Genomic DNA, 10212 nt, shown 5'->3' on the forward strand with positions numbered 1-10212 from the left:
ACTCAGGAAAGACGTGCATCTAGATTTGCGTGGCATCATGGATAGTTTTAATTGCACTACACGATAGAGGTTCATCCAAAAAGATAGATTGAAGATGCACATGTAAATTGTTAAACTTAATTGCAAGAGACAGTTCGGAAAATGATACCTAGGGTTTAAATTGACCTACTTAGGGTTAATTGTAAATGATTTAAATTATTGTTACGATCATGGATTGTTAAAGTATCATGGATTGTTAAAGTATCAAGTAAATACGTTCACAGGGTCTCTATCCTAGCAACTATGATAAGCCCAATAACACCTTTAGGGGTATCATTTAAAACTATGATATATCACGATGTCAATTCAAGAAAACTCAAATACTATACCCGTAAGAAAGAAGGAGCAATTGTTGCATGACATTCGATGCTTGCAACTATTCAAGGATTGCAAAGGGCTTAGCTTACTCTTGGCTTGCGGAAGGAATGAACAAAATTTCTTGTTACGAAATCTTGAGGGAGTGAAACCCTAGGGTAAACTTAGAAACCCCAAATTTAAAGTTCTAAGGAGGGAAATGGTGACCAAAATGATCAATTGAAATCCTAGATTGAATCATCTAAGATCTATGATCCCAAGATAAGAACCCCAGCTAGCAGATTAGGGCAACTACCATCCAGAAACTACTAGACATAAACCCAATAGTGTAATTGATCGCTCCTATTGCATAAAAAAGAGGGTTGGAATGAGGTATTCACTATCCCTCAGAAGGTCATTGCAATTGACACCAAGGCAAGGAAAAACCCAAAAAAGGTGAACACTAAACGTTCAAAAATAGGAACTCCACCTTAGTATATGTCCTAAGTACTTGCCTTCATTGCTGTTTATGCTTGTAAATTTAGGAACACTGTCTGTGAAAGGATCATATGACCCAAACTCACAAAAGAAATTGGAATAATGAATCATGTTAAATTCATGGAGGACGTGCCAAACCACCCCCAGTTGGCCGCCAACCCTATCCAAGGGGGTTCTAAATAACCATGACAGGAACATGGACCGAACTCGCCACAAGAGGACTCTTCGTGGATTAGTTTGAATGTAGGAGGATGCTTGGATGCTAGGGAGGGCTGTGGCTGTAAATTCCCTGCCTCTGGCTCCTATGCAAACGATCTATGTGACTCGAGATGGATTCTCGAGGCCCTATTACTAGTGCAAGGGTGGAGGCTTGGAGGAAATAAGACGCATCCTCATGGATTGCGGAAATCGTCCTTGTTGGGCAAGACTTGTATCTCAGTTAAAATGCTAATATAAAGTCTACTTCCAAGGAACCTGTCTGAACTATTTTTGTGAGTGTCATAAGTTATGGGAAGGAATCTTGTTCCCTAAAAGGCTTAATTAAGGAAACTGATTTTAAATGTCACACATAAATGTGATAGGACCTAATTAGATAACTAAAGAATGCCTATTGAGGGAAGTGGTGGGCGAAACCCCCGACGGGTTTGTCCTACGGAAGGGTGGTCCCAGAGAATTGGGAGGCTTCATTTCAAGTCATTGTCTTATTGTACCATTCCAAGGCAAAGAGATCCCCAATTCTAGCTAATGAGAGGACTCCAATAGCAACCCAACCTCATCATCTCCATTTTCTTCCCCCCCTTCCATCCAAACACTTAAAGACCCTCCCTCAATCAGCCTTGGAGACTTTGAAAAGAGCTCAAGACAAGAAGACTCTTTTGAAGAGGAAGAAGCAAGTGAGGGAGTGGAAACTAACAACGAGTTGGAGAACAATGAGGGTGATGCCTCTATGGATGAGGAAGGTGGAAACAATGATGAGAGGGGCAATATTGACAATAATATCAATAGGCCCTAGGATAGGATAGAATGCCTTGAGGCTAGTGGAGATGCAACCAAGGGGCACTCAATAGGTGGTAGGGACCCCACGTGATGTCCTAAGCTAAAAACGAAGTGAGCTACACAAATTTCTCCTCCTCCTTCATGGTACACCTTCTCCCCAGTCCAAAACTAGCCCGTGCCAAGCAACCTGCACTTGAACCCCAAACCCAAGCCTAACAAGCACAAGGATGGCAATCATAGTGAGGTCTAGCCAGATGAGTCCTAGGGAAAAGGCTAAAGCAGAGGAAAAACTATTACCTTTTGTCTCTTAGGGAGATCTGTAAGTACTAAAGGAGTGCTGACCTGCTGATTAGAAAAGTGTCCTTTGTATGCTTATTGAAGGAAATCCTTCACTCTTACGAATATCAATTCCGCATGTAAGGGATTGATGTGGAGGTTATACAAGAAGCCACATAAGCATACATTATCTCCCTCTTTTGAGGATGCATATCTATGCATGATTCATATCAAGTAGGTGACCATCATGTAGAGAGAAGTAGCTAGATGGATAAGAGGTGAGAGAAATTAGAGTTTCTAAGGGCCTAAAGTTTTTGTAACATGATTCATTTTAAGCAAGTGACCATCATGTAGAGAGACATGCAATTAGCTAGATGGATAAGGGGGGAGAGAGATAAGAGCTTCCAAGTGCCTAGAGTTTTTGTAACACATTGCAATGTAATGTACTCTATGAAGCTTGATATGTAATGGATAACCTATACTTTTTATTGTGTCTAGATGTCTCATATTGTATTTTTGCATGACATTGTAATGATTACATTTGCAACATCAATTGAAAACTTGATGATTAAGTAGAATGAGCAATTGATTATCGAGGCAACAATCTAGTTAATCTTTTTACTTTGTTGAATGACAAGTTAGCATGCATCATAGGTGATGAAATATAGGAATTAAAAAAAAAATCTAGTAAAAAATTTGTGGTTTGATAGGGTAGAGTGCTTAGTTTTGGCTTAAAAAGCCCAAAAATGCTTTAAAAATGGTGATTTGAGTAGTGTAGGATGCTTTGGATGCCACAATGATGTGTGAATGGGAAAGACGATAGTGTGGGCTTTTTGAGCCAAAACTAAGCACACTGGCTTGTGAAACCACAAATTTACTATCGATAAATTTTTAATTGTGTTTTTGTAACGTGCCCGCCCCTCAAATCGCAGGACACGTCTTAGCAGTCCATCGAGAGATATATCTAGAGGACGCCTCCCGGCACTCCTAAGGAATGACACGGGGTTTGCCAACTAGGGTCTCTCGAGTCTGCTGTGCAACGGAACTAATCCGGCCGTTCCCACTAGGATTGACCTGAAGTCCGGGTTCCTAGTCAACATTGTCTAAGGTCATAGACCGACTTTTTCCTAACATTTCCTGTAACATCTCCTTTCAGGAAAGCTCTCGGCTAACTGAGACCACCCTTCTGTAGGATAGACCATTGATCACATCCACCACGCTTCCCTTGAGGGTTGTTTTAGTTATCTAATTACCTACCATGTCATGTTTGACACATAAAAGCAGCTTTCTTAATTAACCCGTTAGTCACATGTTCCTTTACATAACTTAGGCCACAGATACGAAGACAGGTTAAAACAAGATCAAACACTTCCTTAACTTATCTTTGGATTAATGTGTGTCTCCTGCCCATACAGGAGAATTAAGTGCTCCTTTTTTGCCTCTGCAGAAAAATCCTTCCGTCTTCCGGCAATAAAACCCGAAGGTTTATCCTTCCAAGATTCCGCCTTGTAACTAGTATCAAGGCCTCGAGATCCCATCTCGAGTCACATAGAACACTTGTGCAGGGCTCGGAGGCATTGTGATTTACGGCTAGAGCCCCCACTGGCACCCAAGCATCCTCCTACGCCAAGTGATTTCCAAGGAGAGACCTCTCGTGGTGGGTTCGGTCCACATTCTCAGCGTGGATTCATAAGCCCCTTGGTTAGGGTTTGTCGGCTTGCGGGGGTAGCTAGCGCTATCCTTCCTTAATTATCCCTTTAGGAAATCAACCATAGCTGAAGCAACCAACATAGTAACAATTGCTAGGGAAAACATCCCTTTCGTTTCCATGGCAATCAGCCATCTCAGACCCGGCCATGAAATCATCAAACATTCCCCACTTGGGTTAACATCCAAAACCACATTAACAAATAGTTGAATGCACAACCTCTTGCTTCAAGGAATCGCAATCCCATTACATGCACAATCAGAATTTTAACTGGATGTATCAAAACAATTGCTTAAGGGATTTACAACCTTTTCAAACCGCCAAGCATAACTTGGGTCAACAATCCATTTTAGGGTTAGGTCACCAGCTTCAACTAAGTTAGGAGCGTATCCATTTGCGATAGTCCATAGCAAGATCGATAAAACAATTTGTAGGCAATTATACTTAGTCTTGACGCACCGGATCACATGTGACTTGCGTCTATGAAAGTCTAGGGTTTTGTCTAATGATGCAAGTGTATCTCATGAACAGAAATTAACATTTCATGTGTTTCTTTTAACCATGATTGCGAAACGTGAATTCTAAATGACTATTCATGCACTGAATTGGTTAAAAAGCTATCATTTTATGTGAAGTAAGGTGATAACCTTATCATTTTATGTGTGTAAAAGCTATCATTTCTTGCCTAAAATCTTGTGCGAATTCCAAACTCTACCGTTTCGCGCATGCAACTTAGCTCTTAGAGTAAACAAAACCCTATGCACGACATCAATCCTTTCATCCTTTCCACGAGAAATAATTCCTAAATTAATTTTTAACTCTTAGAACCTGGGCTTGATTCATGTGTGTTGTGTTGGTCGTTTCGCTCGCCCCTCCGGCATTACCGGTGGCTTGGACGCCTACACTTCCTGCGACTTTCTCCTTAGGAGCCATTCGCCTCGTGGAGATTGGGCAGTCCGGACCTTAATGGTTTCGGTTTGGCAAGTTCGGTTGGGAAGACCATCAGATGTGGTTCGTGCTAGGAGAGTGGTTTGGGTGACTCGTAGCGGTTACCCCCTTCCTCTCTCTTCTTCCTCTACCTCTCTTCTTGTCCTTCTCCCACTTCTTTCTCCTTCTGCTCCTTCCTCTTTTCCTTCCTCTACCACTTCTCACCTCTCTTTCTCTACCTCTTCTTCTTCTTCATCTACCTCTCTCCTTTCCCTTCTTCTTCTCCTCTCCTTTCCTCTATCTCTTCTTCTTCTCCCTCTCTCTTCTCTCTCCCCTTCTCTTCTTCTCTCTCTCCTTCTCTTCTTCTCTCCCTTTCTCTCCTTCTACTTCTTATCCTCTCGTCCTTCTACTTCTTATCCTCTCCTTCTTCTACTTCTTATCTTCTTCTCCCTCTTCTTCCCTTCTCCTCCTTTTCTTCTCCTTTTCTTCTCCCTCTTTTCTTCTCCTTCTCTCTCTTCTCTCCCTCTTCTTCTCCTTCTTTTTCTCCTTCTCTCTTCTCTCTCTCCTTACCCCTTCTTCCTACCTTTCTCTTTTTTTTTGCTGAGCACAGGTGGGAGGCTACTGATCGGACGTCAAAAAGGGGGTGCAACTATCGAACGAATGGGGGGGGCTGTTGCTCATGGCCAGCAGGGGGAGGGCCGCCTGCATAGGAGATGGGGGGGCCTATGTAGAATGATGAGCTGGAGGGGGGCTCGTGCGCTTGGGCTGGAGGAGGGGGCCGATGCTTGTGCGAGGGAGGATGGGGAGGTTTTATAGGGGGGCTCCTGCACTTGGGCTGGAGGAGGGGGCCGATGCCTATGTGAGGGAGGAGGGGGAGGTTTTATAGGGGGCCGCTGCCACCTGCAACCTGCATGCCCCCCAGCTCCCCACATGTCACCCCCCCTCTCTCTCTCTCTCTCCCCGCCATGCCACGGTAGGGGGAGAGATAAGAAAAAAAAAAGGGGGGACTGTTCCTATGGGGGGAGCATGGGGGTCACGGGGGGGGGGGGGACATTACATCCTCTCCCCCTTAGAGGAATCGAGATGTCCTCATCTCGAGAGAAACTAAGGAAGACAAACACAATTGGGGCTTATAGCCTGTGGGTTAGGGCCCATCACGCTTTCACTGCGTAACCCTGATTACTCAAATTCTCATCTTAAAATAACAACTTGCCATAACTCATAGAATGCAATAGGATTTATTCCAAGTACAGGACTTATTGTCTCGAGAGGATCTTCCTAGGACATCTAGTCATCCTCAAAGGTTACAATAGGCTCCAAGCCTTCATCATCATGTGGCTCATAATATGGGCAAAAAGTATAGTTTAGACAGCTTCGCTTGATCGTAGGTTCCTGATTCTTATGGCCCAACACAATCTGTTTGGATGTGTCCTAGTTCATTGCAGTGGAAACATCGGCGATTGGGGTACCTCTTACGGATGTGTCCTATCTCTCCGCACTTGTGGCACCTCTTGTCTTGATCCGGTGAATCATCTTCATCATAGTTGCCTGATTTAAGTTCTTGGTCGATTGGATTTTCTCGGAGTAATGCGTCTTGCAAGTCCATTGGGCGCATTGATTCCAATAGAGTGTTTATGGGTGGATTCAACCCAGCACAGGACTTTGACACCTGTTGTGTCATATCCATTGGGGGCGCATACTTTAGGAGTGAAATGAACTTTGAATAATATGCTTCAAGGGATAATCCCAGCTGCTTCAAATCGTAGAATTCATTCATTTTTTGTGTGCGGTAGGCAGGTGGCAGATACCTCCCTCGCATAGCTTCCTTAAGCTTATTCCAAGTGACTGTCCCCTTCGAGATCGCTTGGTCTTTGCATCACTGTTTCCACCAAAGTCTCGCTTCGCTTGTAAGCTTAAGTTTGGCGAGCATGGCTTGGTTAGCAGGTGCAGTTCGTGCTGCCTCAAAATAGTCCTCCATGGACTCAATCCAGATCTCGGCGTCAGCTTGAACAGTCCTTCCCTTGCCATCAAACTCTGGTGGCTTAATTTTCTTGAGAAGGAACTTCTTCTCTTGCATGTTAGCATTCATAGGTGCAGAAGGTGCTTGACAACAATCAAGCCATACCACTTAGGTTATTTAGGTTATGTCTATGATTCGAACATTAATCAATCATGCATCATTAAGAAGTTTTGCTCTGATACCAACTGTAACGTGCCCGCCCCTCAAATTGCAGGACACGTCTTAGCAGTCCATCGAGAGATATATCTAGAGGATGCCTCTCGGCACTCCCAAGGAATGACACGGGGTTTGCCAACTAGGGTCTCTCGAGTCTGCCTTGCAACGGAACTAATCCGGCCATTCCCACTAGGATCAACCTGAAGTCCGGGTTCCTAGTCAACATTGTCTAAGGTCATAGACCAACTTTTTCCATTTCCTGTAACATCTCATTTGAGGAAAGTTCTCAGCTAACCGAGACCACCCTTCTATAGGATAGACCATTGGTCACATCCACCACACTTCCCTTGAGGGTTGTTTTAGTTATCTAATTACCTACCACGTTATGTTTGACACATAAAAGCAGCTTCCTTAATAAACCCGTTAGTCACAGGTTTCTTTACGTAATTTAGGCCACAGACATAAAGACAGGTTAAAACAAGATCAAACACTTCCTTAACTTATCTTCGGATTAATGTGTGTTTCCTTTCCATATAGGAGAATTAAGTGCTTCTTTCTGCCTCCGCAGAAAAATCCTTCCGTCTTCCGGCAATAAAACCTGAAGGTTTATCCTTCCAAGATTCCGCCTTGTAACTAGTATCAAGGCCTTGAGATCCCATCTCGAGTCATGTAGAACACTTGTGCAGGACTCGGAGGCATTGGGATTTACGGCTAGAGCCCCCATTGGCACCCAAGCATCCTCCTACGCCAAGTGATTTCCACGGAGAGACCTCTCGTGGTGGGTTCGGTCCACATTCTCAGCGTGGATTCATAAGCCCCTTGGTTAGGGTTTGTCGGCTTGCGGGGGTAGCTAGCGCTATCCTTCCTTAATTATCCCTTTAGGAAATCAACCATAGCTGAAGCAACCAACATAGTAACAATTGCTAGGGAAAACATCCCTTTCGTTTCCATGGCAATCAGCCATCTCAGACCCGGCCATGAAATCATCAAACATTCCCCACTTGGGTTAACATCCAAAACCACATTAACAAATAGTTGAATGCACAACCTCTTGCTTCAAGGAATCGCAATCCCATTGCATGCACAATAATAATTTTAACTGGATGTATCAAAATAATTGCTTAAGGGATTTACAACCTTTTCAAACCGCCAAGTATAACTTGGGTCAACAATCCATTTTAGGGTTAGGTCACTAGCTTCAACTAAGCTAGGAGCATATCCATTTGCGATAGTCCACAGCAAGACCGATAAAACAATTTGCAGGCAATTATACTTAGTCCTGATGCACCAGATCACATGTGACTTGTGTCTATGAAAGTCTAGGGTTTTGTCTAATGATGCAAGTGTATCTCATGAACAGAAATTAACATTTCATGTGTTTCTTTTAACCATGATTGCGAAATGTGAATTCTAAATGACTACTCATGCACTGAACTAGTTAAAAAGCTATCATTTTATGTGAAGTAAGGTGATAACCTTATCATTTTATGTGTGTAAAAGCTATCATTTCTTGCCTAAAATCTTGTGCGAATTCCAAACTCTACTGTTTCGCGCATGCAACTTAGCTCTTAGAGTAAACAAAACCCTATGCACGACATCAATCCTTTCATCCTTTCCACGAGAAATAATTGCAAATGCGTTGGTCGTTCCGCTCGCCCCTCTGACATTACCGGTGGCTTGGACACCTACGCTTCCCGCAACTTTCTTCTTAGGAGCCATTGGCCTCGCAGAGATTGGGCAGTCCGGACCTTAACGGTTTCGGTTTGACACATTCGGTTGGGAAGACCACCGGATGTGGTTCGTTGCCAGGAGAGTGGTTTGGGTGACTCGTAGCGGTTACCCCCTTCCTCTCTCTTCTTCCTCTACCTCTCTTCTTGTCCTTCTCCCACTTCTTTCTCCTTCTGCTCCTTCCTCTTTTCCTTCCTCTACCACTTCTCACCTCTCTTTCTCTACCTCTTCTTCTTCTTCCTCTACCTCTCTCCTTTCCCTTCTTCTTCTCCTCTCCTTTCCTCTATCTCTTCTTCTTCTCCCTCTCTCTTGTCTCTCTCCTTCCCTTCTTCTCTCTCTCCTTCTCTTCTCCTCTCTCTCCTTCTCTCCTTCTCTCCCTTTCTCTCCTTCTACTTCTTATCCTCTCCTCCTTCTACTTCTTATCCTCTCCTTCTTCTACTTCTTATCTTCTTCTCCCTCTTCTTCCCTTCTCCTCCTTTTCTTCTCCTTTTCTTCTCCCTCTTTTCTTCTCCTTCTCTCTCTTCTCTCCCTCTTCTTCTCCTTTTTCTCCTTCTCTCTTCTCTCTCTTTCCTTACCCCTTCTTCCTACCTTTCTCTTTTTTTTGCTGAGCACAGGGGGGAGGCTACTGATCGGACGTAAAAAAGGGAGCGCAACTTTCGAACGAATGGGGGGGCTGTTGCTCACGGCTTGCAGGGGGAGGGCCGCCTGCATAGGAGATGGGTGGGCCTATGTAGGACGACGAGCTGCTTGGGCTGGAGGAGGGGGACGCTGCTTGTGCGAGGGAGGAGGGGGAGGTTTTATAGGGGGCCGTTGCCACCTGCGACCTACATGCCCCTCCAGGTCCCCACACGTCACCCCCCTCGCTCTCTCTCTCTCTCTCTCCCCGCCATGCCACGGCAGGGGGGGAGTGAGGGAGGGATAAGAAAAAAGATTAGAAAAAAAGGGGGGGGACTGTTCCTATGGGGGGAGCACGGGGGTCACGGGGGGGGGGGGGGGGGGGAGGAGACATTACAGTTTTTCACATTTGTTGTACTCTAAAAATATGAACATGGGTATCATGTAACATCAGTTGGTAAAATACTTCAATCTTATCACAATTGAACACAAAAAAGTAGAAAATATGCTCAAGAGATAGATTGCAAGAAAATTATATTTGTATTATAGTGCAAAGTACAAAGGGCTTTTTCTTTACATGGCTATGCTTAGAATCTTAAGGCTCAAATACAAGTTTAAGGCCATTTTTAGGCGCTTGATTTCCTCATGGGCTTGCTTTCGTCTCTTCTTGGCCTTTGGTAACAACCTTATCTTAACACTCTGGACGACATGGCAGCTTGATTGGCTCCTGTGGCTTTGCCAACACAGCCTGTAGTATCCTTCCATGCATAGATGTACCAAAACATGCTTCACCAACTTCTTTTTAACAAGAATGATCTTGTGCACATTCGAGGTGATGATGGATGCACATAATACTTTTGATAGGGCCTTTAGGATAGAGAGCTAAGCCGATCCACCTAGGATGAATGTGGCATGGATGTAATATCACCACGTGCCCACATGGGACCCCTCCCCT

Source organism: Lygodium microphyllum, chromosome 7 (genome assembly GCF_053477565.2).
Source record: "Lygodium microphyllum isolate KBCC chromosome 7, Lygodium_microphyllum_v1.1.10, whole genome shotgun sequence".
Lineage (NCBI taxonomy): Eukaryota > Viridiplantae > Streptophyta > Polypodiopsida > Schizaeales > Lygodiaceae > Lygodium > Lygodium microphyllum.